At 33.6% G+C, this 26,560-nt stretch overlaps 1 protein-coding gene across 1 annotated transcript in view; it reads left to right on the forward strand.

The window, feature by feature from the left end:
• LOC135203806 (uncharacterized) overlaps nucleotides 1-26,560 on the forward strand; it is a 166,195-nt gene that overhangs the window by 40,488 nt on the left and 99,147 nt on the right.

Genomic DNA, 26,560 nt, shown 5'->3' on the forward strand with positions numbered 1-26,560 from the left:
AAAAGCATCACTTTCAACTTTCTCCATCAGACTTTTGATTGCATTATGTAAACTAGCAATTTACCAATCTTTACTAAAAGCATATTCATTTGTTGCTTCATCTAAGTGGCTCGTAAAGTAACTAAGTCCACGGGCGTAACCAGCCCCGTGAGGGGGAGGGGGGGTGTTGAGGTAGGATAAAACCCCATTATAAACCATCATAGGGGTCCCCACTGTAACCCTGCCAAGTTTCATGCCCATCGGACCAGCCGTTTGGCCGTGATTGAATGACAGACGGACGGACAGACACAACGCCCATTACAGTATACTATGATAATGGGCAAGACACATTTTGGCAAAGCGGTTTACCCGAAACCCGCTACTGACTGGGTATGTTGTTGGTAAGGGTTTCTTAGTCATTAAATTAGAGAAATTTAATTCGTAATCACTGGAGATAGTGAGAGATTCCAAGGACGCCAGTTTCTTGTGACTGAAAACGGCAGGAAATGTACAATCAAGCGTTTGTTTGTTTGTTTGTTTGTATGGTGCTTTTACGTTGCATGGAAATAGTGGTTATTCAGCAACAGGACCAACGGCTTTACGTGACTTCCGAACCACGTCGAGAGTGAACTTCTATCACCAGAAATACACATCTCTCACTCATCAATGGAATGACGGAGAACCAGGGCTAATGACAAATATATGTTAAAATCATGTTATCGTCTTGTCAGTACAAAGATGCTAGATGTTTCATTTATCTAAATCAATTCTACAATAAGGGTTCAGGTGGTTGGAAATTTTTATATATAATACGACAGTTTGTTTGTCATATATTTAGAATGATAAAGAATGCCGTACATTATTTATCAATATTTGATTAACTTTGTTTATACAGATATTGCTTCTAAATGCATAAAGTTAATTTATTGAAGATATAACAAAGTAAATTTATTTCTAACATAAAACAATGTCGACACGACCACCCTACAATTGTTCAAAATTCAGCACAAAAGGATTCGACCACAAAAAAAAAAAAAAAAAAAAAAAAATGGGCAGTTCGTTTTTTCATACAAAAGTCTATATACAGCCTAACTCGTTCTCCATGACAAAACCTAGATGAGTGTTTGTTTTCCATGTAATAACTGTAATGAATTACATGAAGATCCGCTTCCTAAAACCACTGGGCAAACGGAAATGGAAAAATATATGGAAATAAGATATAATCACCCAGTTTAGGTTTTCATATATTTAGAATGATATAGGATATTAAAAAAAGCTGTTAATACATGATTCATTAATTCTAAAGAAATGAGGTCTTGGCAAGAAACATGTTGTGTGAAAGGCGCAGACACACACTAATATATATAGTATATATATATATATATATATATATATATATATATATATATATATATATATATATATATTATATATATATATATTATTAATCAACCCTATGTTTACATGGCGAATCTATCCATATATATATATATATATATATATATATATATATATATATATATATATATATATTATATATATATATATGGATGTGTGTGTGTGTATGAATAAACTCTATGTTCACATGGCGAATTTGTCCTGTTTGAACGAACTTCCCTTTAAATGGAAACAACTAACAATTCATTATAAAAAAAATCTAAGAAAGCAGCTTTATAAATAACCTTCCAAAACCATTGAGTCAATTCATCATAAAAAATGAAAACTACATGAATGCAGTTTTATAAACACGCCCCTCAAAAAAAAAAAAAAAACATTAGGTAACCGAAAAACAGAGAGATGAATGGCGTCCATCATTGCCGACGTCCTTGGCGGATTATGGCACCTGGATGATGATGATGATGATGAACCGAAAATTAAATAAAAAATGGGAAACAAAAGAAGAAGCGAAAGCAGTCAGCTGGTGAAAACCACAAAAAAAAAAAAAAGGAAAAATCCTCAGCGAGGACGTAACTTGATTCTGGGAAGAATTAGACGAAGCAGATACAATAACCTCTGGGTTACTAACAGGCCATATATATATATATATATATATATATATATATATATATATATATATATATATATATATATATATATATATATATATATATATATATATATATATATATATATATATATATATATATATATCTTAAACGCCTAACGAGCTTAAATAATCATCCGGGCGTTAGTCCAACCTTCAATTCAATAACCGCTATCAACTTAGGCTGCCATCAATTAGATTCGACCAGCCGACCGCCCTTAAGTCTCCGTGTAGCACTGGTGGTAACAGACAAGACATCGATAGCGCCGGTCATGTTCGCTGATCGTGTGTCCTCCGCCAGATCTGTGGGTTTTATCACTTTTTCATTTGGTATTTGATAACTGTGTCAGTTGAGAGAGAGAGAGAGAGAGAGAGAGAGAGAGAGAAGAGAGAGAGAGGGTAATCGTACGAGTGAGCTCGTAACTACTTGGGAATGTGTAGCTCTTTATGTCAGAGATAGAGAGCGCGAGAGTTACTAGTACGAGTGAGAGCATTATTACTTACGAATTTGTATCTGTTTATGTCAGTGAGAGAGAGAGAGAGAGAGAGAGAGAGAAGTTACTTGTACGAGTAACAACAGCATTACTATACTTAGGAACGTGTATATCTGTTTATGTCTCTGTCGTAGCGTAGCTCCAACTAAGCGGTTTTCCAAGCCCATTGTCGAAGAGAACGACCCTTCCAAAGTCGGGAGAGTTTATTGTCTTCGATTTCCTCCTCCTCCTCCTCCTCAACATCGAAGGTTATTGAGAACTGCAAGAGCTTCAATGGAGTTTGAAGTCTGAATCTCGCTACTCTCTTTATTCGGTATGAAAGGATAAACGAGTTATCTCCTTTCAGAGTCGGGATCGCTAATCCTTTTTCATCTCTCTCTCTCTCCCTCTCTTTCTCTCAACTGACACTGAGCTGGGGAATGGCTGTGATAGGTTCGGGCTTCTTTGATAAGTAAAGGTATTATTATTATTATTATTATTATTATTATATTCATTATTATTATTATTATTATTATTATTATTATTATTATTATTATTATTATTCCATGTAAACATATCAAGACTGCAATGCCCACGATTGCATACAAGAAATATTCCCTAATTCATGCAATAGTATAATGTATGACTATATTATATATTATATATATATATATATATATATATATATATATATATATATATATATATATATAAAGCATGCATGCAAACATACACATTTTTACACCAAACTCTGTTAACCTACGTAACGTCAATTACTGAAAATTCAGCGTTGCAAAAACAAAAGAATGAACAATTCCGCAGCAAAGGGAGCAACGCTGACGCGTCCAGTTCAACTGTCAAACGTGTGTGTCGCTCTCGTCGAGGCGTAAAAACGGACCAAAAATTGGTAACTGGCCACCAATTTCTCGTCGCCCGAATTCCACGGTCCCAGACGAAGGCAATTTTCACACAAGAAACTGCTGAGCTTTGGGGGCTAATGGACAGTGAAAGGAATAAAAAGAAAATGACTTCACTGTTAACAACTTTAGATGGTGAAAGTGGGTTATTGGGAAGTCAAAATAAAATGAAAGGTACTTAACACTGAGCAGCTTTCTATGGTGAAAGTGGGCTGTTGGGAAGTCAAAATAAAATGAAAGGTACTTAACAGTGAGCAGCTTTCTATGGTGAAAGTGGGCTGTTGGGAAGTCAAAATAAAATGAAAGTTACTTAACAGTGAGCAGCTTTCGATGGTGAAAGTGAGCTATTGGGAAGTCCAAATAAAATTAAAGTTACTGAACAGTGATCAGCTTTCTATGGAGAAAGCGGGCTATTGGAAAGTCAAAATAAAAATAAAAATGAAAATTATTTATCAATGAGCATCTTTCTATGGAGAAAGTGGGTTAATGGACATTAAAAAGAATAAAAAGAAAATGACTTAACTATTGACAGCTTTCTGTGGTGAAATTGGGGTAATGGAAAGTCAAAATAAAAATAAACATGAAAATTATGTAGCAATGAGCATGTGAGGAAATGAAATGCCTTTATCAGTTAATAAAAGGATATATAAGTACCGCAAGTTGAATTATACTTTCAGAAACTACAGGTACCAGGCCACCCTCCTCCCACAGAAAAAGTTTTCTTAATGTGCCATATGTACATCAATTATTAAGTAAAATAACAGAACGCTAGTAAATTTGTAAGTTCCAGTACCAACAGATACCAACCAACAAACCGCCCCCAACAAAAAATATTAGTATTCACATAACAGCCATTTAAGTACAAAAGCAAAGCGCTAATGTTTTGAAAAATGACCCCCCCCCCCCAACACACACCCCCCCCCCCACACACACACACATCAGCAACAATTCTGCGCAATAAAGCCGAGAAGGCCCTGTTGAAAGCCTTCGTTTACTGAGCAGTTTACGACGTTCCTAAAAGGTACGAACGACGCAAGGACGTTACGGTCTTGCTGTTTTAATCTTCGGTCGTCGTAACCCAGAAGACCTCATGGGTGGGGTTGGGTGGAATGAGGTGGGGTTGGGCTGGTTGGTGTGGTTTGGATGGAGTGGATTGAATGGGGTGGGGGTTGTGTAGGGTGGAGTGAAAGGGGGTGGGGTGGGGTTGTGTGAAGGGAGGTTGATATGGTTAGGTATAGGGTCCAGTAAGGTGACATGGGTACGATAGGGTGGAATAGAGAGGGGGTGGGGTTAGGTTGGGTGGAGGGGGAAGGGTAAGGTGAGGTTGGGTGGGGAAGGTTCATTTATTAAATCTTCTCTCCTAAAGAAGAAATCCCTCGGATTAAGGGGATTTAAAGCCTAGTATTGACGGTCGTGTCGAGTAGTATATTTCAAGATTCCAAATATCGATTTTCATCTCATAAACTGGAAGATCGGTAATAATTACGGATAGATTATGGGGGACGGATCATGAGAGAGAGAGAGAGAGAGAGAGAGAGAGAGAGAGAGAGAGAGAGAGAGAGGTGCCACAGCAACTAATAAAAAAAAATACATAAAAGAAGATACAGAAAAAGTTGAATGATTACTGCAAGTTAGGAGGACTGAGGTAATCCAGCGTTACTAAATGTCAAGTATTATAAAGTCAAAAGAATTTAAACCAACAGCTACTACAGGGAAAAAAACAGTCAGGAAATCCCTAAATAAATCCCTAGATCTAGGGATCTAGGGAAAGTAAAGTAATAAAAACGATGAATGACCCGGGAGGCAGCGTATGAAAGGTCGACTTCTTTTTCTGGATGACCGACGCTTCGCAGACGAATCTTGTTGGAATCTGAACTTATCTTATATAGTTTTCTTCATTTTAATCATATATATATATATATATATATATATATATATATATATATATATATATATATATAATTTTTATTCATTTTCTTCATGTGAAACATTTAAATACTAATTTTTCTTATTGTTTAATATATAAATACTAATTTTTCTTATTGGTTAATATATAAATACTAAATATTCTCATTTTTCATGTTAAATATATAAATACTAAATTTTCTTATTGTTAAATATATAAATATAAATTTTTCTCATTTTTCACGTTAAATATATAAATACTATATTTTCTTATTGTTGAATATGTAAATATCAATTTTTTTTCATTTTTCACGTTAAATACACAAATAATAAATGTTCTACATGTTAAATACATAAGTAATAAATTTTCTTCATGTTAAATACACAAGTAATAAATTTTCTTCATATTAAATACATAAATAATAAATCTTCTTCATGTTAAATACATAAGTAATAAGTTTTCTTCGTATTAAATACATAAATCCTGAATTTTTCATGTTAAATCATAAATACTAAATTTTCTTCATGGTAAATACATAAATACGAAGCCATCTTACCGATTATAACCTGAACCACAGCGAACAGCATCGTACAGTTCACAGATAATAAAGGAATTTAGACCTTTAGCTGTAATCAAAGGGAAATGAAAGGATTAACCTTAATGAAGCTGTTTAGATATTAACCAAGGAAACCAAAGGGACAATATTTAAAATTTTTCATTATAATGAACAAGGATAATAAAGATATTCAAGAACAAAGTATACATACGGAGTGTCTTGATTTGATAAAATCCTCAGGCAATTTAAATATACTATATTAAAAAATATATATATATATATATATATATATATATATATATATATATAGTATATATATATATATTATATATATAGGAGTGAGCAGAGAGACGAGGAAGTATGTTTGAGAACGAATGTTTGAAACCAAACACCTCCTGGGAAAATATATTTTAAAAACCAAACAGTTCCCGTGATAATATATTTAAAATCAAACAGCTCCCAGAAAATATATTTATAAAACCAAGCAGCTCCCGGGATTATCTTATATAATAAAACCAAACTGCTTCCGGGAAAATATATTTAAAACCAAGCATCTCCTGGGAAACAATTTTATAAAACCAAACAGCTCCCGGGAAAATATAATCAAACCAAACAGCTCCCGGGAAAATATAATCAAACCAAACAGCTCCCGGGAAAATATAATCAAACCAAATAGCTCCCGGGAAAATATAATCAAACCAAACAGCTCCCGAGAAAATATAATCAAACCAAATAGCTCCCGGGAAAATATAATCAAACCAAAACAGCCTTAAGAATAAGTGCATGGATCAAGCCCCACACCCCAAGGTAAAATATGTGGTTAAAACCAAACGATAATATGCTGTCAATTGCAGACCAAACAGTCCATTAGAAATACATTTTAAATCAAAAACAAATTCTTAATTGAATAAATCTTAGGTTTAAAAAAATTGCCCAAATGAAAAATAAACGTTGAATAAAACCAAACAGTACAGAGGAGAATACATGGGTATATTAAACAATTATGAAGAAAATACATACAGTGAAAAAATATATTTTTACACGTGTAAAAATATATTTTTACTGTATTTTCTTCATAAGTTTTTAATATATCCATGTATTCTCCTCTGTACTGTTTGGTTTTATTCAACGTTTATTTTTCATTTAGGCTATTTTTTAATCTAATATTTATTATATATATATATATTATATATATATATATATATATTATATAATATATATATATACCGTATATGTGTGTGAGTGTGTGTAACATATAAACATACCTAGACCATCCATCTTCCACATTGGAAACCACTCGTGTCACACGAGACGAACAAACCGCCTGAAATTCTATGTTCAAAAACCCTCCCTTTAGTCCAAAGGCTCTCGGTACCCACTAGCGTCTCATCCACAGTGGCTGAAGAACCTCGAGAAAAGCCTACTTTACCATTTGGAAGATGACGGCAGCCGTTTAAATGTATTCATACAGAGGCTCTCGCGTATTCATACGCCCTAACTCTCGCCGCGCCTTCTAGAGACGCGTTCATTAGGAAATTCTTTCGAGCGTTAGGCTGGTTGGTAGGTAGGTAGCCCCATTACGCAGGCTGGGAGAGGAGAGAGAGAGAGAGAGAGAGAGAACGTTCTGTTTTGGACTCTCTTGTACAGTTAATGTTACGAGTTTCGACTTGTTTGAGAGAGAGAGAGAGAGAGAGAGAGAGAGAGAGAGAGAGAGAGAAAGAGAGGTAATGCTATGATTTGGACTGTCGTGTACAGTTCATCTATTTCAATTGATTTGAGAGAGAGAGAGAGAGAGAGGTAATGCTCTGTTTTGGGCTGTCGTGTACAGTTCATCTATTTCAACTGGTTTTAATGAGAGAGAGAGGAGAGAGAGAGAGAGAGAGAGAGAGAGAGACTCTACTTCCCCTCCCCCCGCCCCCCCACCATTCAAAGGGAAAGGGGAGTGTCGGATGGGTCAACCATTAGATTCCAAATGGGACCACTACAGTCCACAGCTCTCTAGGTTTTTCCCAGTGAAATCCCTCCAATTTGAAACCCTCCAAATATTTTCCTTTCAGTGAAGTCTTTGAAGTGAATGATGATGGGACAGAAAAAAAATTTTATGATTAAATATATCTAGATGACATATTTGAAAGATGTTTACCTTTCTAACATCTATGGGTTCTGGAGTTCTATATTCCTGGTATCAAGACTTTTACCTCTTCTGTATAACACGGTTGTAGAGGCAACTTTTCAAAATGGTGGTTATTAACTTCTGAAATTACTTATGATTATATGTATTTAGCTGGTATATTTATAAGATATTTATAAGATATTTTCACTATCTATAGGCTCGAGAGTTCCTTTTTTCTGATATGAAGACATTCATCTTCTCTGTAAACTCCAGAACTTAACATATTACCTTTAGATTATTCTACGAATGTATTTTTTAAAATCACCAATAAAGTTAATAGATAAATTCTCGGTCTCAAGAAATAATCATTAATTATTTCAAACCATGAAAGAAAGAGAATATGAACGGAGGTACAGTCAAAGGAATGAAATTGATGCCTACAGTGCACCGGGTGAAGTACACTGAACGCACCACCCCCCCTTATGCGGACTTCTGTACGTGAATCTGTGATTACGGAATAATACAGCCATGAGAATGAAATTACACATGAAGGATCCTTAAGCAATCGTAAATAAGTTGCTTCATAAAATGACCGTTGATTAAACACAATACCAAGCAGTAAAAATAAAGGGGAAATTTTTGAATAATTACGACACTAAAGAGAAAAAGCTATACAAGCGGACGTTAACAGCTTGTTATTGTCACGCTGCCTAATACGAACGTTGATTGACGTCCCGGATATTCGTTGGAAATATTGGAAATGCGTCGGGAAAAAAAATTGAATGTTCCCCTGACGCCTCGAGCTGTTGCAATTTCACCATTGCGCTGTTTTCCTTGTAATAGGGGAGATAGCTTTAAGGAGAAACAAGACGGCTGAATTTATCGTCTTCTTCCCTACAATGGTGAAAAGGGTGTGAATACGCCATCTTACACACTCCCACAGCAACTATATTATATTTACATAAAAGGCTCACTGACAGCGCCTCGATTTCTCAACGATTACGTCGTGTCTTTCAAAGTATATGTTTGTCACATACTACATCTGCTGTTCTCTCAGATTCTCACACAAAAGATTCATAAACAAAAGTGTATTGGTCCACAGTCACTCTTATACCTAATCCCACAACCCAGCTACATGAATTCTCTAGTATCCTACAGACATTTATGACCTAATTCATGCAGTCGCCTCCATCACCCTTTCCCTCGTAAATTGGAACAATTATCCCTCATCCATCTCTGGAATCTTTCCCTCCCACAGACATCCCTTACACACCCTAGTCAGCCAGTCGATTACTGTGTCACCACCGTGCCTCAGTATCTCACTTGCATTCAAATTCCTGGTTAAATGTCATTTTTAATTTGCTAGCTGCCTTTCATTATTTCAAAATAATCTTTCAGGAAAACGACAAGATATTCTAAAGACAGCGTCTCCTTATATTAATTCTTTTACTCTAAAATCTATTTATCCATTAATCGTGAACTTCTTTATTTCTTCTTGAAACCATTTACCATATATATATATATATATATATATATATATATATATATATATATATATATTATATATATATATATATATACAGAAACAAAGACACATGTACACACACCACGGTATCATTCAAGCACTGAAGCAGAAATGATTTCTGCTTGCTCATGCAAGAAGAAGTCGGATCTCCATTTAAGTATCGTCGCTCTCTCTCTCTCTCTCTCTCTCTCTCTCTCTCTCTCTCTCTCTCTCTCTCTATCTCTCTCTCTCTCTCTCTCTCTCTCGCAAAACAAAGAAAATGATGATGATGACGACAACGGATGTTTCTTATGTTTCTTTTGCGCGTTTTTCCTTCTCTGGCGTCAACTTTTAACGAAGACACGTAGAATTATAAATGGCTCTCCTGTGACTTTCGCCAATCAATAGGAGTCTTCACTTCAGCCAGGGAGAGAGAGAGAGAGAGAGAGAGAGAGAGAGAGAGAGAGAATCAGTGGAGCAATGCCACATCAATAACACGGGGCCACGTTTGGCCATAGAGCGAAAATATACCGAATCTGGGGTAACATTGACTGGGCTCCCGCAAACATATAAGGTAAAACCGCTTGTTCATAAACGAAGTCTTCTTTCTTCAGTGTCTCTTTATCCTCGTGGAGGAGGAGGAGGAGGGGAGGGAAGAGGAAGAGGGGGTAGGGAGAGGGAGGGGGTAATCTATTTGTGGGGCAAAGGACGGGAAGGTGATGTGTAAGGGAGAAGTGGAAGAAAGGGAGGGAGGGGGGGGGAGAAGGGAAAGTGGCACAGCCGTACGCACGAAGGCCCCGCAGGGCAGCTTTAATCTCTCTCTCTCTCTCTCTCTCTCTCTCTCTCTCTCTCTCTCTCTCTGGTGTCTGTCGATACACATTTGAGACATCTTTTTATATTATTCGCCGTGGCAAATGCTGTGCGACCAATAAGTCTTCTCCGTGGATGGACGAACGTTTATTTTTTTTTCCAGGAACGAAAAAAAAATGTTTTTTTCCGGAGATAGGGAGTGATCTTTTTCTAGGAAGGGCAGACATTGCTTTTAAATAAGAATCTTTTGGATTTTTTTCTTCTCCTTCTTCGAGGAACGTAACTTTTGTTTTCCAGATGTTCCCCCCCCCCCCCTTGGAGGGTGAACGTTTGTTGCCAGTACCATTTTTCGGGAGGAACAAACGTTTGTTTTCAGTGGCACTTTCTTGGAGAGACAAACTTTTGTTTTCAATGGTACTTTCTTGGAAGAAACAATCTTTTGTTTTCAGTGACACTTTCTTGGAGGAAATAAACTTTTCTTTTCAGTGACTCTTTATTGGAAGAACAAACTATTGTTTTCAGTGACACTTTCTTGGAAGAACAAGCTTTTGTTTTCATTGGTACTTTCTTGGAAGAAATAAACTTTTGTTTTCAGTGGCACTTTCTTGGAAGAAATAAACTTTAGTTTTCATTGGCACTTTCTTGGAAGAGCAAACTTTTGTTTTCAGTGACACTTTTTTGGAAGAAATAAACTTTTGTTTTCAGTGGCACTTTCTTGGTGAAACAAACTTTTGTTTTCATTTGCACTTTCTTGGAGAAACAAACTTTTGTTTTCAGTGGCACTTTCTTGGAGAAACAAACTTTTGTTTTCATTGGCACTTTCTTGGAAGAAAAAACTTTTGTTTTCATTTGCACTTTCTTGGAGAAATAAACTTTTATTTTGAGTGGCACTTTCTTGGAGAAACAAACTTTTGTTTTCAGTGGCACTTTCTTGGAGAAACAAACTTTTGTTTTCATTGGCACTTTCTTGCAGAAACAAACTTTAGTTTTCAGTGGTACTTTCTTGGAAGAAAAGAAACAAAACTTGTTTTCAGTGGCATTTTCTTGGAGAAACAAATTTTTGTTTATTGGCACTTTCTTGGAGAAATAAACTTTTGTTTTCATTGGCACTTTCTTGCAGAAACAAACTTTTTTTTCAGTGGCACTTTCTTGGAGAAACAAACTTTTGTTTTCAGTGGCATTTTCTTGGAGAAACAAATTTTTGTTTTTATTGGCACTTTCTTGGAGAAACAAACTTTTGTTTTCATTGGCACTTTCATGGAAGAAAAAACTTTTGTTTTGATTGGCACTTTCTGGGAGAAACAAACTTTTGTTTTCAGTGGCACTTTCTTGGAGAAACTAAAGTTTTGTTTTCATTGGAACTTTCTTAGAGAAACAAACTTTTGTTTTCAGTGGCACTTTCTTGGAGAAACTTTTGTTTTCAGTGGCACTTTCTTGGAGAAACAAACTTTTACATTTTGTAACTTTCTTTTTGGAGAAACAAACTTTTGTTTTCTTGCACTTTCTTGGAGAAAAAACAAAACTTTTTTTGTTTTTTTTCAGTGGCACTTTTCTTGGAGAAAACAAACTTTTGTTTTCATTGGCACTTTCTTGGAGAAACAAACTTTTCATTTGGCACTTTCTGGGAGAAAACAAACTTTTGTTTTCATTGGCCACTTTCTTGGAGAAACTAAACTTTTGTTTTCATTGGAAACTTTCTTAGAGAAACAAAAATTTTTTTTCAGTGGCACTTTCTTGGAGAAACAAAACTTTTTTTTTGGTTTTCAGGGTGGCACTTTCAATTTTGGAGAAAACAAAACTTTGTTTTCAATTGGTACTTTCTTGGGAGAAACAAACTTTTGTTTTAATTGGCACTTTTTGGAGAAACAAACTTCTTTTTCAGTTTGGCACTTTCTTGGAGAAAAGAACAAAACTTTGTTTTGTTTTCATTGGCACTTTCTTGGAGAAACAAACTTTGTTTTCATTGGACTTTCTGGGGGAGAACAAAGTTTTCATTTTTTTTCACTGGCACTTTAACTTGTAGATACTAAACTTTTGTTTCATTGGACTTTCTTAGAGAAACAAAAATTTACGTTTTCAGCCTCTTTTTCTTGGCAAACTTTCTTGGAGAAACAAACCTTTTGTTTTCAGTGGCACTTTCTTTGGTTTTGAGAAAGGAAACAAACTTTTTTTTATTTTTGTTTTCATTAAAGGTACTTTCTAGGAGAAACAAACACAGTGTTTTCATTGCACTTTCTTGGAGAAACAAACTTTTCTTTTGTCTTTCCGTGGCACTTTCTTGGAGAGACAAAACTTTGTTTCAGTGGCACTTACTTGGAGAGACAAACTTTGTTTTTCAGTGGCACTTTTTCTTGGAGAAAAGAATTGTTTTCATTGGCACTTTCTGGGAGAAATAAACTTTTGTTTTTCAGTGGCACTTTCTTGGAAGAAAAAACTTTTGTTTTTCATTGGCACTTTCTTGGAGAAATAAAACTTTTTGTTTCATTGACACTTTCTTGAGAGGCAAACTTTTGTTTTCAGTGGCACTTTCTTGGAAGAAAAAACTTTTGTTTCCAGTGGCACTTTCTTGGAAGAAATAAACTTTTGTTTTCAGTGGCACTTTCTTGGAAGAAAAAACTTTTGTTTTCAGTGGCACTTTCTTGGAGGAAAAAACTTTTGTTTTCATTGGCACTTTCTTGGCGAAACAAACTTTTGCTTTCATTGGCACTTTTCTTGGAGAGACAAAAATTTGTTGTCAGTGGGCACTTTCTTGGAAGAAAAAAACTTTTATTTTCAGTGGCACTTTCTGGAAGAAAAAAACTTTTGTTTTCGGTGGCCCACTTTCTTGAAAGAAAAAATTCTTTTTGTTTTCAGTGGCGCTTCTTGGAAGAAAAAAAGTTTTGTTTCAGTGGCACTTCTTGGAAGAAAAAAACCTTTTGTTTTCATTGGCACTTTCTTATTGGAGAAACAAACTTGTTTTCATTGGCCACTTTTTCTTGGAGAGACAAACTTTGTTTTCAGTGGCACTTCTGGAAGAAAAACTTTTGTTTTCAGTCCGGCACTTCCTTGGAGAAAAAAAATTTTGAAAAAAATTTTGTTTTCAGTGGCACTTTCTTGGAGAAACAAAACTTTTGTTTCATTGGCACTTTCTCTTAGAAGAAAAAACTTTTGTTTTCATTGGCGCTTTTTCTTCGAAGAAAAAACAAAAAACTTTTGTTTTCATTGGCACTTTCTTGGAAGAAAAAACATTTGTTTACATTTGCACTTTCTTGGAGGGACAAACTTTTGTTTTCAGTGGCACTTTCTTGGAGAAACCAAACTTTTGTTTTCATTGGTACTTTCTTGGAGTAACAAACTTTTGTTTTCATTGGCACTTTATAGGAAAAAAAACTTGTTTTCATTTGCACTTTCTTGGAGAAACAAACTTTTGTTTTCATTAGCACTTTCTTAGAAGAAATAAACTTTTGTTTTTAATGGCACTTTCTTGGAGTAACAAACTTTTGTTTTCATTGGCACTTTCTTGGAAGAAAAAACTTTTGTTTTCAGTGGCACTTTCTTGGCGAAACAAACTTTTGTTTTCATTGGCACTTTCTTGGAGAAACAAATTTGTGTTTTCAGTGGCACTTTCTTGGAGAAACAAACTTTTGTTTTCAGTGGCACTTTCTTGGAGAAAACAAAATGTTTTGTTTTCAGTGGCCAACTTTCTTTTGGAAGAAAAAACTTTTTTTTTCATTCATTTGCACCTTTATCTTTGAGAAAACAAACTTTGTTTTCAAATTCTGGCACTTTCTTGGAAGAAAAAACTTTTTGTTTTCATTTGCACTTTCTTGGAGAAATTAAACTTTTTATTTCCAGTGGCCCTTTCCTTAGAGAAGAAACAAACTCTTGGGTTTTCAATTGGCAGCTTTCTTAGAGACACAAACTTGTTTTCAGTGGCACTTTCTTGGAGAAACAAACTTTTGTTTTCATTGGCACTTTCTTGGAAGAAAAAACTTTTGTTTTCATTTGCACTTTCTTGGAGAATAAACTTTTATTTCCAGTGGCACTTTCCTTGTTAGAGAAAACAAAACTTTTGTTTTCGTTTGGCAGTTTCTTAGAGAACAAACAACTTTTGTTTTCAGTGGCCCACTTTTCTTGGCAGAAACCAAACTTTTGTTTTCCATTGGCACTTTTTTGAAAGAAAAACTTTTATTTTCATTTGCACTTCTTGAGAAACCAAATAATTTTGTTTTCAGTTGGACACTTATGTCTTGGAGAAAAAACTTTTGTTTTCAAATTGCCTTTCATAGAGAACAAAATTTGCTTTTCAAGTTGGCACTTTGCTTTGGTAGAAAGAATAGCTTTTGTTTTCCAGTGGGCAAACTTTGTTTTGAGAAACAAACTTGGTTTTTACGGCACTTTCTTGGAAGAAAAAAACTTTTCTGTTTTCATTGGTACCTTTCTTGGAAAATGAACAAACTTTTGTTTTCAGTGGCACTTTCTTGGAGAAACAAATCTTTTGTTCCTCAGTGGCACTTTCTTGTAAGAAAAAACGCTTTTGTTTTACATTGGCACTTTCTTGGAGAAACAAACTTTTTTTTTTCATCGCGCACTTTTTCTTTAGAGAAACGCTAAATCCACACACTTTTGTTTTCTTCAGTGGGCAACTTTGCATTGCAAGAAACAACAAACTTTTGTTCCTAGTGGCAACTTTCTTGGAAGAAACCTTTTGTTTTGAGTGGCACTTTCTTGGAGAAACCAAAGTTTTGTTTTCATTGGCCAACTTTCTTAGAGGAAACAAAACTATTGTTTTTCAGTGGCGCAGTCTTACTTGGGTAAGAAAACAAACTTTTGTTTTGCAGTGGCACTTTGGTTCTTTGGAGAAACAAACCTTTAGTTTTCATTGGTACTTTCTTAGAGTAAAACAAGCTTTGTTTTGTTTTACCAGTTGGCATTTTCTTGGAGAACCAAATTTTTTTGTTTTATTTGGCACTTTTCTTGGGAGAAATAAAACTTTTGTTTTCATTGGCAACTTTCTTGCAGAAACAAACTTTTTTTCAGTGCACTTTCTGAAGAAACAAACTTTTGTTTTCATTGGCACTTTCTTGAAGAAACAAAACTTTTGTTTTCAGTGGCATCTCTTGGAGAAACAAACTTTTGTTTTCAGTGGCACTTTCATGGAAGAAAAAACTTTTGTTTTGAGTGGCACTTTCTTGGGAAAACAAACTTTTGTTTTCAATGGCACTTTCTTGAGAAACAAAAAACTTTGTTTTCATTGGCACTTTCTTGGAGAAACAAAAGTTTTATTTGTTTTTCATTGGAACTTTCTTAGAGAAACAAACTTGTTTTCAGCGGCACTTCTTGGAGAAACTAACTTTTGTTTTTAGTGGCACTTCTTGGAGAAACAAACATTTAGTTTCATTTGGTACTTCTTGGAGAAATAAACTTTTGTTTTCATTGGCACTTTCTTGGAGAAACAAACTTTTTTTTTCAGCAAAAATGGCAACTTTCTTGGAGAAACAAAACTTTTGTTTTCATTGGCACTTTCTTGGAGAACAAACTTTTGTTTCCATTGGCACTTTCTTGGAGAAACAAACAAACTTTGTTTTCGGTGGCACTTTCTTGGAAGAGACAAACTTTTGTTTTCAGTGGCACTTTCTTGGAGAGACAAACTTTGTTTTCAGTGCACTTTCTTGGAAGAAAAGACTTTTGTTTTCATTGGCACTTCTTGGAAGAAATAAACTTTTGTTTTCAGTGGCACTTTCTTGGAAGAAAAAACTTTTGTTTTCATTGGCACTCTTGGAGAACAAACTTTTGTTTTCATTGGCAAACTTTTTTTTTTTCTTGGTTTGAGACCAAACTTTTGTTTTCAGTGGCACTTTCTTGGAAGAAAAAAACTTTTGCTTTCAGTGGCACTTTTCTGGAAGAAAATAAACTTTTGTTTTTCAGTGGCACTTTCTTGGAAGAAAAAACTTTTGTTTTCAGGGCACTTTCTTGGAAGAAAAAAACTTTTGTTTTCAATTGGACTTTCTTGGAAGAAAACAAATTTTTAATTTTCATTTGGGCACTTTCTTGGAGAGACAACTTTGTTTTTCCCAGGGGCAACTTTCTTGGAAGAAAAAAATTTTATTTTCAGTGGCACTTTCTTTGGTGAAATTATTATTTTATTGTTTTCATTGGGCACTTTCTTAAAGAAAAATTTTGTTTTTAGTGGCACTTTCTTGGAAAGAAAAAACTTTTTGCTTTCATTGGGCACTTTCTTTGGAGAAACCAACTTTTGTTTTCATTTGGCCTTTTCTTGGAGAGACAAACCTTTTGTTTTCAGTGGCAACTTTCTTGGAAAAAGAAAAACTTTTTGTTTTTCAAGTGGCACTTTCTTTGAAACAGTAAAAAACTTTTAATTTTGTTTTCAGTGGACTTTCTGGAAAGAAAAAATTTTGTGTTTTCAGTGGCCAACTTTACTTGCAGAAAAAAACTTTTTGAGTTTTTACATAGGAGCAACTAAATTCTTGGAAGGAAAAAACATGTTTTTCAATGTCACTTTCTTTGAAAGAAAAAACTTTTGTTTTGAGTGGCACTTTCTTTGGAAGAAAAAACTTTTGTTTTAATTGGGCACTTTCTTGGAGAAACAAACTTTTGATTTCATTGGCACTTTCTTGGAGAGACAACTTTGTTTTCAGTGGCACTTTCTTTGGAAAGAAAAAACTTTTATTTTCAGTGGCACTTTTCTTGGAAGAAATAAACTTTTGTTTTTCAGTGGCACTTTCTTAAGAAGAAGAAACTTTGTTTTTATGGCACTTTCCTTGGAAGAAAAAAAATTTTGTTTTTCCATTGGCACTTTCTTGGAGAAAACCAACTTTTGTTTTTTCAATTGGCACTTTCCTTGGAGAACAAAACTTTCTGTTTCAGTGGCACTTTCTTGGAAGAAAAAAACTTTTGTTTTCAGTGGCACTTTCTTTGGAAGAAAAAACTTTTGTTTTCAGTGGCACTTTTTGAAGAAAAAACTTTTGTTTTTTCATGTGGCACTTTCTTGGAAGAAAAAAACTTTTGTTTTCATGGACTTTCTTGAGAAAACTATCTTTTGTTTTCATTGCCACTTTTCTTGGAGAGACAAACTTTTGTTTTCAAGTGGCACTTTCTTGGAAAAAAACACTTTTGTTTCAGTTGGCACTTCCTTGAAGAAAAAAACTTCTTGTTTTCAGTGGCAACTTTCTTAGAAGAAAAAACTTTTTGTTTTCATTGGCACTTTTCCTTTGGAGAAACAAACTTTTGGTTTTCACTTGGCACTTTCTTAGAAGAAAAACCTATGTTTTTCAATGGCACTTTCTTAAGAAGAAAAAACTTTTGTTTTCATTGGCGCTTTCTTAAGAAGAAAAAAACTATTGTTTTCAAATTGGCACTTTTTTGAAAGAACAAACTTTGTTTTTCATTGGCACTTTTCTTGAGAAACAAACTTTTGTTTTTCATTGGCATTTTCTTAGAAGAAAAGAACTTGGTTGTTCATTGGCACGTTTTTTGAAAGAAACTTTTTTTTCATTGGCACTTTTGAAAACTACTTTTGGTTTTCATCCTTTCCTTGGAAAAGAAAACCTTTGTTTTCTAGTGGCCCAATTCTTTGGGAGAAAAATTTGTTTTCCCAGTTGGCCCCTTATCTTTGGAGACAAACTTTTGGTCTTTCAAGTGCACTTTCTTGGATAAGCAAACTTTTGTTTTTCCTTGGCACTTTCTTGAGAAATAAACTTTTGGTTTTCATGTGGCACTTTCTTTGGTAGAATAAACCCTGTTGTTTTACAAGTGAAAAAACCTTTTCTTGGAAGAATTTTAACACTTTGTTTCCGGTGGCATTTATCTTGAAGACTTACTATTTTTTTTTCAGGTGGTCTTGTTGGAAGAAAAAATTTTAATTTTACTTTCTTGGCTTTTCTTGGAGAAATAAACTTTTCTTTTCCATTGGCCACTTTTCTTGTTCTTCAAGAAAAAAGAAACAACTTTTGGTTTTCATTGGCATTTTCTTGGAGAAAACCAACTTTTTGTTTTAATTTGGCAAACTTTTGTTTTCTTGAGAAATAAACTTTGGTTTTCATTGGAACCTTTTCTTTGCAAAAAAAGAAACTAAACTTTTTTCAGTTTTGCCACTTTTCTGGAAGAACAAACTTTTTGTTTTCATTTGGCACTTTCTTGAAGAAAAAACAAAGCTTTTCTTGTTTTCAGCAGTGGGCCATTTCTTCTTGGAAGAAAAAACAAAACTTTTTGTTTTCAGTTGTGCACTTTCATTGGAAGAAAAACTTTTGTTTTGAGTGCAACTTTTACTTTCTTGGGAAAACAAACTTTTTTGTTTTCATTGGCACTTTCCTTGGAGAAAGAAACTTTTTGTTTTCAAATTGGCCTTACTTTGCTTTTGGAGAAAAAACAAAAGTTTGGTATTTCATTGGAAACTTTTCTTAGAAGAAAAAACAACTTTTGTTTTCATTCGGCACTTTTCTTAGGAAGAAAAACTAACTTTTTAGTTTTTCAGTTGGCAACTTTCTTTGGAGAACAAAACATTTTAAGTTTTTCATTGGTACGTTCTTGGTAGAAATAAACTTTTGTTTTCCATTGGCAACTTTCTTGGAAGAAACAAACTTTTTTTTTCAGTTTGGCACTTTTCTTTGGAGAAACAAACTTTTGGTTGTCATTTGGCACTTTCTTGGAAGAAAAACAAACTTTTTGTTTCCATTTTTTGGCAACTTTTCTTGGAGGAAACAAACTTTTGGTTTTTCGGTGGCACGTTTCTTGGGAGAAAGAACAGAACTTTTGTTTTCAGTGGCACTTTCTTGGAGAGACAAACTTTTGTTTTCAAAGTGGCCAAAAACTTTCTTGGGAAAGACTTTTGTTTTCATTGGCACTTTTCTTTGGGAAGAAAGATAAACTTTTGTTTTCATGGCACTTTTTCTTGAAGAAAAACTTTTGGTTTTCATTGTCAGCTTTTCTTGGCAGAAATCAACTTTTGGTTTTCATTATGGCCACTTTCTTGGAAGTGAAAAACAAACTTTTGTTTTCAGTGGCACTTTTTGGAAAAAAACTTTGCTTTCAAGTGGCAAACTTTCTTGGAAGAAAAAACTTTTGTTTTCCAGTGGTAACTTTTTTCTTGGAAGAAAAACTTTTGTTTTCAAAAGTTTTGCACTTTCTTGGAAGAAAAACTTTTGTTTTCCATTGCCTTTCTTGGTAAGAAAATAAACTTTTTTCTTTCATTGCTCTTTCCTTGGAGAAGAACAAACTTTTGTTTTCAGTTGGCACTTTTCTTGGAAGAAAAAATTTTATTTTCAGTGGCAACCTTTCTTTTGGGCTAAACATATATTTTATGTTTGTTTTCAGTTGGCACTTTCTTAGGAAGAAAAAACTTTTGTTTGTAAATGGCACTTTTCTTGGAAGAAAAAACTTTTTGCTTTCAATTGGGCACTTTCGTTGGAAGAAATAAACTTTTGTTTCACTTGGCACTTTTCTTGGAAAGAAGAACAAACTTTTTTTTCAGTTGTCACTTCTTGGAAGAAAAACTTTTGTTTTCAGTTGGCACTTTCTTGAAAGAAAAAACTTTTATTTTCAGGTGGCACTTTTTTCTTGAAGAAAAACTTTGTTTTCAGTGGCACTTTTCTCGGAATGAAAAAATTTTTGTTTTCGTTTGGCACTTTCTTGGAAAAGAAACCAAAAACTTTTTGTTTTCATTGGGCAATTGGCTTTGGAGAGCAAACTTTTGGTTTTTAATGTGAAAACTCAAATTTTTGTTTTGGAAAAAACACTTTTTGTTTTGTCAAGTGACACTTTCTTGGAGGAAAAACTTTTGTTTTCAAAAAATGGCACTTTTGTTTCTTATTGAAGAAAAACTTTTTGTTTTCATTTGCACTTTCTTGGAGAAACAACTTTTGTTTCAATTGGCAACTTTTCATTAGAGAAAAACTTTATGTTTTTCCATTGGCACTTTCTTAGAAGAAAAAACTTTTTTTTTTTCAAATTGCAACTTTCTTAAGAAGAAAAACTTTTGTTTTCATTGGGCACTTTCTTGGAGAAACGAAATTTTTTTTCAGTGGCAAACTTTTTCTGGAAGAAAAAAAGAGCAAACTTTTGTTTTCAGTGGCACTCTCTTGAAGAAACAGAATTTTTGTTTTTCAAGTGGCAACTTTCTGGGAAAGAAGCCAAACTTTTGTTTTTCAGTTGGACACTTTCTTGATAAATCAAAATTTGGTGGGAATTGGCAAAACTTTTCTTGGGGAAATAAAACGTTTTTTTTTTTTTTTTTTTTTTTTTGTTTTTGTTTTGGACTTTCTTTGGAAAAATTTTCAACTTTTGTTTTTCAGGTGTCAACTTTCTTGGAGAAAAAACTTTGTTTTCCAAAGTGGCAAAAAACTTTCTTGAAGAAAATTTTAACTTTTTGTTTTCAGTGGTACTTTTTTGGAAGCAATAAAATTTTTACTTTCATTGGCAACTTTTTGAAAAGAAATAAACCTTTTGTTTTCATTGGCACCTTTCTTAGCAGAACAACTTTGTTTTCATATGGCACTTTCTTGGACGAAACAAACCGTTTTTGTTTTGTTCACTTGGCACATTTCTTGAAGAAATAAACTTTTGTTTTCAAACTTTTTGGCACTTTCCTTTTGGAAGAAATAAACTTTTGGTTTTCAAAAAGGGGCAACTTTCTTGAAAGAAGAAACTAAACTTTTGTTTTCGCTGGCACTTTTTTGGAAAGAAGAAACTTTGTTTTCGTTGGCACTTTTTTCTTGGAAGAACAAACTTTTGTTTTCAATGTGGGAAACTTTCTTGGAAGAAATAATTTATTGTTTTTCAGTGCAACTTTCTTAGGAAGAAAAAAACTTTGTTTAGTGGCAACTTTTCTTTTCGAAGAAACAAACTTTTGGTTTCCATTGGCACTTTCTTGAAGAAGAAATAAACTTTTGTTTTCAGTGGCAGCTTTCGTTAGGAATAAATAATAAACTTTTGTTTTCATTGGCCTAACTTTGGAAGAAAAACCTTTGGTTTTTCAATTGAACAGCTCTCTTGGAATAACATTTTACTTTTTGTTTTGTCAGTTGGCCACTTTCTTGAAGAAGAAAAAAACTTTGTTTGTTTTTTTTTTTTTTTTTTTCAAAGTGGCACTTTTAACTTGGAAGAAAAAACATTTTTTTCTTTGACACTTCTTCTTGGAGAGACAAACTTTGGTTTTCATTGGCAACTTTCTTAGAAAAAATAAACTTTTTTGAATTTCCAGTTTGGTTTTGCACTTCTTAGAAGAAATAACCTTTTTATTTTCAGTTTGCAACTTTTTTAGGAAGAAATAAACTTTTGTTTTCAAAGTGGCAACTTTTTTCTTGGAAGAACTTTTTAACTTTTCTTTCAGTGGCTGGCACTTTCTTGGAAGAAATAGAACTTTTGTTTTCAGTGGCAACTTTCTTGTAAAAATAAACCTTTTTGTTTTCAGTTGGGCACTTTCTTGGAAGAAATAAACTTTTGTTTTCAGTGGCACTTTATTCCTTTGGAAGAAATAAACTTTTGTTTTCAGTTTGGCACTTTCTTGGAATAAATAAACTTTTGTTTTCAACTGGCACTTCTTGGAAGTAAATTAAACTTTTGTTTTCACTGGCACTTTCTTGGAAGAAACAAACTTTTGTTTTCAATTGGCACTTTTGTTTTCCCTTGGAAAAATAAACTTTTGTTTTCACTTTGGCCACTTTCTTGGAATAAATAACACTTTTGTTTTCATTTGGCACTTTCCTTGGAAGAAATTTTAAACTTTTGTTTCTTCACTTTCTTGGCACTTTCTTGGAAAGAAATAAACTTTTGTTTTTGTCCGTGGCAACTATTCTTTGGAAGAAATAAACTTTTGTTTGCATTTGGCACTTTCTTGAAGAAATTAAACTTTTGGTTTTCAACATGGCAACTTTCTTGTAAAGAAATAAACTTTTGTTTGTTTTTCACTTGGTACTTTCTTGAGAACAAACTTTTGTTTTTCTTTGGCACTTTCTTGGAAGAAATAAACTTTTGTTTTCACACTGGCCCACTTTCTTGGGAAGAAATTAAATAAACTTTTGTTTTCACCTGGCCGTTTTCTTGGAAGAACAAATTTTGCTTTTCATTGGCACTTTCTTTGAAGAAACAAAAATTTTGTTTTCATTGGTCACTTTGCATTGGTTGGAAGAAATAAAGACTTTTGTTTTTACTGGCACTTTCTTGGAAGAAATAAACTTTTTGTTTTCGTTGGCCACTTTCTTGGAAAGAAATAAACTTTTATTTTCGTTGGCACATTTCTTGGAAGAACAAAATTTAGTTTTTCAGTGGCACTTTTCTTTGAAGAACAAAATTTGTTTTATTTCATTGGCACTTTCTTGAAGAAATAAAACTTTTGTTTTGTTTCCACTGGCACTTTCTTGGAAGCAACGAAATTTTTGTCTTTACATTGGCACTTTCTTTGAAGAACAAAATTTGTTTTCATTGGCACTTTTCTTGGAAGAAAATAAACTTTTGTTTTCACTGGTGTGTGGCACTTTCTTGGTGAAGAAATAAACTTTTTGTTTGAAGTGGCACTAATCTTGGGAAAAAATAAACATTTGGATTTTCACTGGCACACGTCTTGGAAGAAATAAACTTTTGTTTTCGTCTTCATTTTCTTGGGAAGAAAAATAAACTTTTGTTTTCATTGGCAATTTCTTCGAAGAATAAACTTTTGTTTTTCCGTTTGGCACCTTCTTCTTGAAGAAATAAACCTTTTCGTTTTTCACTGGCACTTTCTTGGAAGAAATAAACTTTTGTTTTCATTGGCACTTTTTTGGAAGAAATAAACTTTTGTTTTCAGTGGCACTTTCTTGGAAGAAATAAACTTTTGTTTTCATTGGCACTTTCTTGGAAGAAATAAACTTTTGTTTTCACTGGCACTTTCTTGGAAGAAATAACTTTTGTTTTCACTGGCACTTTCTTGGAAGAAATAAACTTTTGTTTTCGTTGGCACTTTCTTGAAAGAAGAAACTTTTGTTTTCGTTGGCACTTTCTTGGAAGAACAAACTTTTGTTTTCATTGGCACTTTCTTGGAAGAACAAACTTTTGTTTTCATTGGGACTTTCTTGGAAGAACAAACTTTTGTTTTCACTGGCACTTTCTTGGAAGAACAAACTTTTATTTTCATTGGCACTTTCTTGGAAGAACAAACTTTTGTTTTCACTGGCACTTTCTTGGAAGAAATAAACTTTTGTTTTCACTGGCACTTTCTTGGAAGAACAAACTTTTGTTTTCACTGGCACTTTCTTGGAAGAAATAAACTTTTGTTTTCATTGGCACTTTCTTGGAAGAAATAAACTTTTGTTTTCAGTGGCACTTTCTTGGAAGAAATAAACTTTTGTTTTCATTGGCACTTTCTTGGAAGAAATAAACTTTTGTTTTCATTGGCACTTTCATAGAGAAACAAAATTTGTTTTCATTGGCACTTTCTTGGAGAAACAAACTTTTGTTTTCAGTGGCACTTTCTTGTAGAAACAAACTTTTTTTTAGCGGCACTTTCTTGGAAGAAAAAACTTTTGTTTTCATTGGTACTTTCTTGGAAGAACAAACTTTTGTTTTCAGTGGCACTTTCTTGGAGAAACAAACTTTTTTTCCAGTGGCACTTTCTTGGAAGAAAAAACTTTTGTTTTCATTGGCACTTTCTTGGAGAAACAAACTTTTTTTTTCATCGGCACTTTCTTAGAGAAACAAACTTTTGTTTTCAGTGGCACTTTCTTGGAGAAACAAACTTTTGTTCTAGTGGCACTTTCTTGGAAGGAAAACCTTTTGTTTTGAGTGGCACTTTCTTGGAGAAACAAACTTTTGTTTTCATTGGCACTTTCTTAGAGAAACAAACTTGTTTTCAGTGGCACTTTCTTGGAGAAACAAACTTTTGTTTTCAGTGGCACTTTCTTGGAGAAACAAACTTTAGTTTTCATTGGTACTTTCTTAGAGAAACAAACTTTTGTTTTCAGTGGCATTTTCTTGGAGAACCAAATTTTTGTTTTATTGGCACTTTCTTGGAGAAATAAACTTTTGTTTTCATTGGCACTTTCTTGCAGAAACAAACTTTTTTTCAGTGGCACTTTCTTGAAGAAACAAACTTTTGTTTTCATTGGCACTTTCTTGAAGAAACAAAACTTTGGTTTTCAGTGGCATCTCTTGGAGAAACAAACTTTTGTTTTCAGTGGCACTTTCATGGAAGAAAAAACTTTTGTTTTGAGTGGCACTTTCTTGGGAAAACAAACTTTTGTTTTCATTGGCACTTTCTTGGAGAAACAAACTTTTGTTTTCATTGGCACTTTCTTGGAGAAACAAAAGTTTTGTTTTCATTGGAACTTTCTTAGAGAAACAAACTTTTGTTTTCAGCGGCACTTTCTTGGAGAAACTAACTTTTGTTTTCAGTGGCACTTTCTTGGAGAAACAAACATTAGTTTTCATTGGTACTTTCTTGGAGAAACAAACTTTTGTTTTCATTGGCACTTTCTTGGAGAAACAAACTTTTTTTTTCAGTGGCACTTTCTTGGAGAAACAAACTTTTGTTTTCATTGGCACTTTCTTGGAGAAACAAACTTTTGTTTCCATTGGCACTTTCTTGGAGAAACAAACTTTTGTTTTCGGTGGCACTTTCTTGGAGAGACAAACTTTTGTTTTCAGTGGCACTTTCTTGGAGAGACAAACTTTTGTTTTCAGTGGCACTTTCTTGGAAGAAAAGACTTTTGTTTTCATTGGCACTTTCTTGGAAGAAATAAACTTTTGTTTTCAGTGGCACTTTCTTGGAAGAAAAAACTTTTGTTTTCATTGGCACTTTCTTGGAGAAACAAACTTTTGTTTTCATTGGCACTTTCTTGGAGAGACAAACTTTTGTTTTCAGTGGCACTTTCTTGGAAGAAAAAACTTTTGTTTTCAGTGGCACTTTCTTGGAAGAAATAAACTTTTGTTTTCAGTGGCACTTTCTTGGAAGAAAAAACTTTTGTTTTCAGTGGCACTTTCTTGGAAGAAAAAACTTTTGTTTTCATTGGCACTTTCTTGGAGAAACAAACTTTTGATTTCATTGGCACTTTCTTGGAGAGACAAACTTTTGTTTTCAGTGGCACTTTCTTGGAAGAAAAAATTTTATTTTCAGTGGCACTTTCTTGGAAGAAATATACTTATGTTTTCAGTGGCACTTTCTTAGAAGAAAAAACTTTTGTTTTTAGTGGCACTTTCTTGGAAGAAAAAACTTTTGCTTTCATTGGCACTTTCTTGGAGAAACCAACTTTTGTTTTCATTGGCACTTTCTTGGAGAGACAAACTTTTATTTTCAGTGGCACTTTCTTGGAAGAAAAAACTTTTGTTTTCAGTGGCACTTTCTTGAAAGAAAAAACTTTTATTTTCAGTGGCACTTTCTTGGAAGAAAAAACTTTTGTTTTCAGTGGCACTTTCTCGGAAGAAAAAATTTTTGTTTTCAGTGGCACTTTCTTGGAGAAACAAACTTTTGTTTTCATTGCCACTTTCTTGGAGAGACAAACTTTTGTTTTCAGTGGCACTTTCTTGGAAAAAAACACTTTTGTTTTCAGTGGCACTTTCTTGGAAGAAAAAACTTTTGTTTTCAGTGGCACTTTCTTAGAAGAAAAAACTTTTGTTTTCATTGGCACTTTCTTGGAGAAACAAACTTTTGTTTTCATTGGCACTTTCTTAGAAGAAAAAACTTATGTTTTCATTGGCACTTTCTTAGAAGAAAAAACTTTTGTTTTCATTGGCACTTTCTTAGAAGAAAAAAACTTTTGTTTTCATTGGCACTTTCTTGGAGAAACAAAATTTTGTTTTCAGTGGCACTTTCTTGGAAGAACAAACTTTTGTTTTCAGTGGCACATTCTTGAAGAAACAGACTTTTGTTTTCAGTGGCACTTTCTGGGAGAAACAAACTTTTGTTTTCAGTGGCACTTTCTTGGATAAACAAACTTTTGTTTTCATTGGCACTTTCTTGGGAGAAATAAACTTTTGTTTTTAGTGGCACTTTCTTGGAAGAAATCAACTTTTGTTTTCAGTGGCACTTTCTTGGAAGAAAAAACTTTTGTTTTCAGTGGCACTTTCTTGGAAGAAATAACTTTTGTTTTCAGTGGTACTTTTTTGGAAGAAATAAAATTTTACTTTCATTGGCACTTTCTTGGAAGAAATAAACTTTTCTTTTCATTGGCACTTTCTTAGAAGAACAAACTTTTGTTTTCATTGGCACTTTCTTGGACGAACAAACGTTTGTTTTCATTGGCACGTTCTTGGAAGAAATAAACTTTTGTTTTCACTGGCACTTTCTTGGAAG

This window comes from Macrobrachium nipponense, chromosome 36, assembly GCF_015104395.2.
Source record: "Macrobrachium nipponense isolate FS-2020 chromosome 36, ASM1510439v2, whole genome shotgun sequence".
NCBI classification, from domain to species: Eukaryota; Metazoa; Arthropoda; class Malacostraca; order Decapoda; family Palaemonidae; genus Macrobrachium; species Macrobrachium nipponense.